General features: G+C 42.0%; 1 non-coding gene across 1 annotated transcript; it reads left to right on the top strand.

The window, feature by feature from the left end:
* Nucleotides 1–334: 334 nt before the first annotated feature.
* Nucleotides 335–406, top strand: TRNAC-ACA. Its single transcript has one exon. It is a non-coding gene; the product is annotated as a tRNA-Cys (tRNA).
* Nucleotides 407–9,052: the final 8,646 nt, after the last annotated feature.

The raw sequence follows: 9,052 nt of genomic DNA, 5'->3' as shown, positions 1-9,052 counted from the left end.
CTGAGCTGGGATGGCGAGGGGTGTTGGGCCTCTCCATCTTGCTAGTCTCAAGCTTCAGAATCCTTATAGTGGTGTCCATCTAAGAGTGAGTGAGATATTTTCTGCAGTTGGATATTTATATATCCTTGTTGAACTAGCATTGCATTTTGTAGCTTGTTGACCTGTGCAGAGACAAAATGGGTTAAACAATTGACAATACACACAGCAATCATAAACAGTATCAGTATGGTGATAACAGGGGTTAGTAGGCCTCCTCAGACAGCCATTTTGCCTTTTTTGCATTTCTTTTTCATGGGGATGGTTTTGAACACTGCCTCCTATACAATGTTGGACTTCCCTGGTGGCTCAGACGGTAAAGCATCTGCCTACAATGCAGGAGACCCAGGTTCGATCCCTGGGTTGGGAAGATCCCCTGGAGAAGGAAATGGCAACCCACTCCAGTGTTCTTGCCTGGAGAATCCCATGGATGGAGGAGCCTGGTGGGCTACAGTCCATGGGGTCGCAAAGAGTTGGACACGACTGCAGTCCAAGGGACTTAGATGCTACCAGATATTCTCAAAACAGTGTCTGCAAGCAGCTAGTAACTTCAACCTTACTTTTTATAAAACAAACAACTGGCTACAGGCTACAAGTGTCCTCAAAGTGCCGGATTTCATGCTTATTGTTCTAAAAAAGTGAGATTTATTTTGCCTATTTTAAAATTCCTTATCATGAACTCCTTAGGCAAAATTCAGATTTAAATTGAAGAAAGTAGGGAAAACCACTAGGCCATTAAGGTATGACCTAAATCAAATCCTTTACGATTATACAATGGAAGTGACAAATAGATTCAAGGGATTAGATCTGATAAGAGTGCTTGAAGAACTATGAATGGAGGTTGTGTCTGAAGTCAGAACTGAAGTCTGACACAGTTCAGAAAACTCAAGTTCTTATCAATACAAGGACTAGTCTGAAATTATACCCATAATGTCACCTAGTAATTTCCTTGAATGTTTGATCCATAGCTACTCTATTTTGACTTTTAATTGTAATAGTCTCTTTAATAGCCAGAGCAGATATCACCATTAATGATGTCAGTGTTTCTTTAGGTATGTTTCTTTAGAAGATGCAAGAATTGGGACTTGTAAAGTCTTCTTTAGAAGTTCAGTTCAGTTCAGTTCAGTCACTCAGTCGTGTCCGACTGTTTGCTATCCCATGAATTGCAGCATGCCAGGCATCCCTGTCCATCACCAACTCCCGGAGTTTACTCAAACTCACATCCATGGAGTCAGTGATGCCGTCCAGCCATCTCATCCTCTGTTGTCCCTTTCTCCTCCTGGCCCCAATCCCTCCCAGCATCAGAGTCTTTTCCAGTGAGTCAATTCTTCGCATAAGGTGGCCAAAGTATTGGAGTTTCAGCTTTAGCATCAGTCCTTCCAAAGAACACCCAGGACTGATCTCCTTTAGGATGGACTGGTTGGATCTCCTTGCAGTCCAAGGGACTCTCAAGAGTCTTCTGAAAGAGATGGAAATACCAGACCACCTAACTTGCCTCTTGAGAAACCTATATGCAGGTCAGAAGCAAAAGTTAGAACTGGACATGGAACAACAGACTGGTTCCAAATAGGAAAAGGAGTATGTCAACGCTGTATACTGTCACCCTGCTTATTTAACTTCTATGCAGAGTACATCATGAGAATCCCTGGGCTGGAAGAAGCACAGGCTGGAATCAAGATTGCCAGGAGAAATATCAATAACCTCAGATATGCAGATGACACCACCCTTATGGCAGAAAGTGAAGAGGAACTAAAAAGCCTCTTGAAGAAAGTGAAAGAAGAGAGTGAAAAAGTTGGCTGAAAGCTCAACCTTCAGAAAACAAAGATCATGGCATCTGGTCCCATCACTTCATGGGAAATAGATGGGGAAACAGTGGAAATTGTCAGAAGAAGACTAGTTAGAAAATATCTAACTACTGGAAGGCCTGTTCTGCCAGAGTTTCCCAGAGCAGAGTGCTTGCTCCCTGATCTGTACCCTGAGCTCCTTTCAGGCATGTTGAAGGACAGCAGCTGCAGTGGCCATGATTTACCTTTGTAGAGGTAAATGGCAAGTGGCAGTTTCCAGTTGGCAGGGCCCCTTCATGGTCATAAACTTGACCGTGATTTGGGGGAGGGGGCATTTCATGACCATTTTGTCCCACGGTAATTAGAATGCTTACTCTCAGGTCTGTCAAAGATCTTTCTGATAGGCCACTCAATGTGCTGTTACTGGACTAGGCCATAGAACCGCATCCCAAATTCTCTAGACCACCTGTCTTACTAACCTCTTGGTCCAGGAAAAGATTTCCTTTTGTTGCTTCTTCCCATATCTAGAGTTACACTGTTATAATCATTGATCTCATATGGAACTATATTTTATTTTATTAGAGGCTCAGCCACACATTTGGTAAGGTAAGAAACAGCAAGTTTGTAAAATAGGCAAAATGCAAATAACATAGTAGCAGTATTAGTAAAGTCATAAGTAAGAATTAAGCCAAGAACTTCCATTAGATGCAGCCCAGTAATATTGCAAGTTATCTGACTTAGTCTGTTCTTCCAGGGAAATTATATATTGACTTTGTCCATAAGGCACACAGCTAGTTTCCTAGTGTTATTAGATTGATTATCCTTACTATGATTTGTTACCAACATAGAGGAGACTTTAAACTTAAGTTATCATAGCCCAGTGTTATCTACATAAATCCATCCCATTGTTGTGGGAGATTTTATTTCTTGGCTGAAACTTTGCTTGTTGCTCTGATTGAGATTGAGTAATAGAAGAAAACTCAAATTTATGGCCAGGGTTAGAGCAGGCATTATTAATTGACAGGTGAGGGGAATCCCATCTAGCATTATCAATAGTGATCTGAACATGACTAAGATTTTTCTTTTAAAGTAAATTTCCTCAGGACCAACCAATTAGAGCCTTGGAGAAGAGAAATTCACCAAAGTAAGCCAGAACTAAATGCTGGTGAAGTGAAAATGAAGTCGCTCAGTTGTGTCCGACTCTTAGCGACCCCATGGACTGTAGCCTACCAGGCTCCTCCGTCCATGGGATTTTCCAGGCAAGAGTACTGGAGTGGGGTGCCATTGCCTTCTCCTCAAATGCTGGTAATTGGCCACAAACCCAGCAACTGGATTGATTTCTAAAACTAGCATAGGATCATGCCTATGATAGAAAAACATTTGATTCATACGTAAAGGTCTAAGAAGTCAAGAAAACATCATAAATGATCATACAAGTCACACTGAAGATCCTGGGCAAGCTGTCTATCTCTGATGTGTTCTCATCCTAGTGTAGTGCAGTTTCCTCTGTTTGAGTGTCATTTTGAGGTGAGTTCAGGTCAGCTGTTCTCCCTATAGACCAGTCCGGTGTAGGAGCCTTTGAAAGTGGGAATTAATCTAAGAGTCAATGTTCCTTCAATTTCACTGTGCATGAGCTAGTTAAGAGTACCTAATAAAAAGGTCCTTCCATCCAGGTTGGAGACAGTCTCTTAAATTATGTCTTTTTCCAGTCCTGGTTGCAGGTTGTGAGGCATTTGATCTTTGTTTAAAGATTACTGAGATAAGTTTCAGGAACAAACTTAGGGTGTTCTTTAAACATTCAATTAAATTTTATGTTAATATCACATAACAGCAAAGAACTATCCAGGAAATGAGTCTTAGACACAGACCTCCATTAACAAACTGGGATTTAATATTCACTGAAACATCTTTTTCTCCCTAAAACCACCCTCATTACCAAACATAACCAAATTAAGACCAGTTTGTTTATGAAATAGGTCTGGTCTCAATAAGCTTGGCCTGATGATTTATAAAACCATAATTGTTCATAGACTTTTTTGCTTTGCTGAAACTTTTATACAATCTGAGATGAACTGTTAAAACCTTTCAGGGCTAAGAAAGTCATGCCAAGACATACACATATTCAGACAGACACAACACAAGATCTAGCTTCATTTTCTAAACTTAGTCATGAATCAGATATTAGAATATAAAATTCACTAATTTATAAATAAAAGTTGGAATAAATAAAAAATTTAAAGGCTTCTTCCCATTTCCCTCTCAGTCTCAGGAATTAGAGGTGGTCTAGATAAGTGTTCCTGAGAGCCCTGGTCTCAAGGCATAGGGAGAGAGGGTCAGAATTCTAAAAAATCATTTGGTCAAGTTTGCTTTTTACTAACTGTATATGCAAAAATTTTGGAACCAGTTTTTTAGGACTTTTACCTAAATCAACTTTCTCTGAGGTCTAAACAGAATGGCAGCAGGTCTAACAAAATGGTGTTCACACAAAGCAACATGGCCATTGCAAATCATAACACAGAACACAAAGTATAAAACACACAGGCCTGTCAGTCCTAATTGCACATTCCCTTAAATACAAGATGACAGTCTCTCAGAAAACCTCCTATGGATATACAGAACTTCAGATCCAAGTACTAATAGAGTAAATGAAAACAGCTTAGGTCTTCAAAAGATTTCAAAGGGAGGAAAGGAAGCCAAGTTGAAAGAAGAGGGGAAGGGAGGCCTGATAGGGGGAGCAAAAGGGGTGGCCTTACAGTTGTCTCCTGCCACCTGCAGAACCCAGGCGTTACAGGACCTAATGCTGGGGCTCCAGAGAAGGGAGGGCTGGAACTCGGCCCTACCAGAAACCAGTCCAGGCCAGACCAGAACGAAACCAGAATTCAAGCCAGAAACCAGAATTTGAGTTCTCTGCCAAGTGGAGGTGATCAGCCTTTGATCCTCAGTCAGGCTGAGGCCCTTTGACCAGATTCTTGCATCAGGACCCGGGGACTAGAAGAAAAGGGTAGGATAGGAAGGGTTAAGGAGAGGAAAGAGGGAGGGAAGGAAAGAGAGGTCAATAAAGTCTCTCGCTCCTTGCATGGTCGGGGCACCCTGGCGAGTTGTCTGCTTCAGGAAGAGACCAGGGACAAAAGCGTCCTGGTTGCGGCCGCTGAGTCTGGTCCATTGGTAGGCAAACTGGTCCCTGAGTACCCCAAGTGGTCAGGATGTCAGTTGCAGCAAAGAAAATTCCCTACCAGAGTCACCATTTGTTGCAGGAATGGGGACCCCTTCCACAGCCCAGAAGTGAGCTCTTGTCTAACACGCAAATGAATTGTCTGAGAGGACACACAAGCTGACAGAGCAAGAGATTTTACTGAAAAGGGCGCCTGGGCAGAGAGCAGTAGGGTAAAGGAACCCAGGAGAACTTCTCTGCCTTGTGGCTCCCAGTCTTGGGTTTTATGGCAATGGGATTAGTTTCCACGTTGTCTTTGGCCAATCATTCTGACTCAGAGTCCTTCCTGGTGGTGCATGCATTGCTCAGCCAAGATGGATATCAGCAAAAAGGATTTTGGGAGGTGGTCAGACACATGGTATCCCCTTTTGACCTTTCCGGAACTCTTCAGGTTGGTGGTGGCTTATTAGTGCTGCGTTCCTTACTAGGCCCTCCTGTTGTAAAATAACTCACACAGATGGTTACTATGGTGCCTGGCCAGGGTGGGTGGTTAGAGTCAGTGTGCTTTCCCTAACAAACAGACTGATACAGAATTTGGCATTAGAAGCTTCCAGAGATGCATAACCCTGAGGATTCCTTCTGGGCTATCTGGAGTTTGTTCTCTGATGCTTTAAAGGTATTAATGGTCTTTTTCACCTGCTCCAGTGGCAAAGAGTATGCTGGCAGTTCATGGCTTGTGTTAGCAAAACATTAAAAAAAAAACATCACTTTGCAGATACCCTTAATCAGGTGCCTATAGTAAGCAAGGCTTTGGATGAGCAAGTATTTACTGCCATAGAATATTTTGTGGAAACAAGGAGTATAATATAGTTGATTACTTCTAAGTGTGCTGGAGAACTTGAGAAAACTATATGATGGGCTCAAGGGTTGTTTTGTTTTGTTTTGAGAAGCAATATTATATCTTTATTTAGCTGCACCAGGTCTTTTTCAGCATGTGGGATCTAGTTCCTTGACCAGGGATCAAACCTAGGCCTCCTGCATTGGGAGCTTGGATTCTTAGCCACTGGACCACCAGAGAAGTCCATAGGCTTATAGCTTTTAATTCCCAGCTCAAGTTTGTGTGAGGGACCTGAAAGTTTTATGACTTTCCAAAAAGAAACTCTTAATTCCTGTAGCCATGAGATTGATGTTTCTGAAAAATATACAGAAAGGCTAATCTTATGGTTACTCACAACACAGATTAAACATCCTACTACACAACACCTCTTGTGTTAAAGTTTAGGGCATTGCTTTGGAAGGAGTAGGACTCTGAAAATTGATATGGGGACATACAGGCAGATTTCAGTGAAAATGGATCCTCAAATGCCAATAGCTTACAGACACTCCTTTGCCAGGAGAAACAGTCCTTCTATCTCAGTCTTAAGAGTGACTGAAACTTGGACCAACAAGTAGTCTCCATTAATGAAGCTGAAATACCAGAACTTTGTTAGGATACGTCCATGGTAGACAGTGATTCTTCTTTACTGGGGGGATTGTATTCCCCAGGGAACTCTGGCAATATCTGGAGACATTTTGATTGTCACAGTGGAATGGGGACTGTTGGCATCTAGTTGGGTAGAGGTCAGGAATAGTGCTGAACTTCCTGAAATGCACAGGACAATCCTCCACAAGAAAGAGTAACCCAGTCCAAAATGTCAATAGCGTTGAGTATGAGAAACTTTGCCACAAAGGAAGGTATTCAAGGGCTTAGGGAGATTGGAATGTTAGACTGGATTTACCCTGCTCTTGTGTGCAGGTGTGCTCACTTGCGTCCAAATCTTTGTGACCCTCCTCTCTCTATGGGATTTTCCAGGCAAGAATATTGCAGTGGATTCCATTTCCTCCTCCAGGGGATCTTCCCGACCCAGGGATCGAACCCACATCTCTTGTGTCTCCTGCATTGGCAGGTGGATTCTTTACCACTGAGACACAAGGGAAGCTTTAGCCTACTCATTCACCCCTTCAATATATCTCCTTCCTTCTGAAAGCTGTGAGAAATACATTTGTGAAGGGAGCCCTGGCCTCCTTGAAGAGGTATATGGTAGTGATTTTCTGTAAGCCAGAAATGACAGTGGCAGTTTCTGGGCTTCCTGAATTCAGTGGGAATGATGAGATTGTAGGTTGGCAGGGGTCAAGCAGCAGCATTTATTTGGCAAAGACAAGGAAAGTATGATTATTGTTATGGGCAGCAAATCTTAAGCAGTAATCAGAATAGTCTAAGCCAAAAAGATCTTTGACATTGCCTAATTCATTATCATGTACCTAGAGTTGAAAGTGTTGAACAGCATGTAAGCAGAAAAGCTCTAGGTTTGGTGAACAAAAGTTTGACTTGAATCATCACAGTAGAAAGCCATGGCCTCTCAACCAATTCCCAAATTTGAGTCAATTCATAGACCCAAAGTCCCTGCAGTAAAGGAGAGGACAGATGTCCTTAAGGAAAGACCTTAGTCCACAGCCAAAAATGCAAATACTATATAAATTCTCCTTCTAGTCTTCCTCAAGGAAGCTGTGACTATTCAGCAGGGTGCTTGTTCAAGAGGAAAGGGGAAATAATCACATTTGTGGGACACTGTAATAATGGATTTCTCTAAACTTAATCAGGCGATCAATCTAATTGCAGCTACTGTAGAGGTGTGGTTTCATTGCTATGGCAAATGAACACAATTTTTACTATTTGGTTTGCAGCTGTTCATCTGATAGGTTGCTTTCTTTCTGTACACCTTAGTAAAGACCATCAGAAGCAGTTTTGTTTCATCTGGCAGGGCCAGCAGTACACTTTCAGTGTTCACTTGGGGCTATGTGGACTCTCTAGCCCTATGCCAGAATCTAGTCTATAGGACCTTGATCATCTCTCTATTGCACAGGATATCACATCAGTTCAGTTCAGTTTGGTTCAGTTCAGTCACTCAGTCGTGTCCGACTCTTTGCGACCCCATGAATCGCAGCGCACCAGGCCTCCCTGTCCACCACCATCTTCCGGAGTTCACTCAAACTCATGTCCATCGAGTCGGTGATGCCATCCAGCCATCTCATCCTCTGTCGTTCTCTTTTCCTCCTACCCCCAATCCGTCCCAGCATCAGAGTCTTTTCCAATGAGTCAACTCTTCACATGAGGTGGCCAAAGTATTGGAGTTTAAGCTTTAGCATCAGTCCTTCCAAAGAAATCCCAGGGCTGATCTCCTTTAGAATGAACTGGTTGGATCTCCTTGCAGTCCAAGGGACTCTCAAGAGTCTTCTCCAACACCACAGTTCAAAAGCACCAATTCTTCGGCACTCAGCTTTCTTCACAGTCCAACTCTCACATCCATACATGACCACTGGAAAAACCATAGCCATCAGTCCATTACACTGATCTTATCTGTTAAGAGGAAACTGCTACTATATACTTAGGGTAAGGAGAAGTATGTCTGGAATGTATACTTTCTGGGGTATTTCTTAGTACTCCCATGTCCTGTGATTAAAGAAGGTAAAAAATTACATCCAATTCAGGAAAGATGATTAATGACCCGGATCATTTAAGAATGAATGTTTGGGTTAACACCACAGTCAAATAACCATGAATAGCCAAGATGCTTTCTGAAGGCAAACATAGATAAAATGGCTAGTGGAAAAACATAGTTATAATACAAGTCATGCTCATCTGACCAGCTTCAGAAACAAAGACTGTGATAGTTATATTATTTCTTCCTTTTTTTGATATAAATCACTGGTGTATACATCTACCAATTTTTTTCTGTTTGCCACTTCCATTTATCTACCATCTAATATAAAAAGTGTTAATAGTAGTTAACCTCATATCTCAGGATTTAAGTCATAGGATGTCAAAGAGGAACACGACTCAACTCAATGATAAATCAACATCACCCAAAGATGGACAGAAGGACTTGTATCCCCTTTTGGGAGAGAGAGAGCATGTTTTTGGTTATACAAGGTATGGGTGATTTTGCCATTGTCTTTGTTTAAATGTAAATGTATTAAGAGAGGTATATATGGATGCCAGGTGCACAAGGGGTAGACAGTGATAGATTTGTACTGCGTCAAC

The sequence above is a fragment of the Oryx dammah genome, unplaced genomic scaffold (genome assembly GCF_014754425.2).
Source record: "Oryx dammah isolate SB20612 unplaced genomic scaffold, SCBI_Odam_1.1 HiC_scaffold_29, whole genome shotgun sequence".
In the NCBI taxonomy this organism is placed as follows: Eukaryota; Metazoa; Chordata; class Mammalia; order Artiodactyla; family Bovidae; genus Oryx; species Oryx dammah.
Note: the sequence above shows the minus strand (reverse complement) of the source record. Positions and strands in the feature narration are given on the sequence as shown.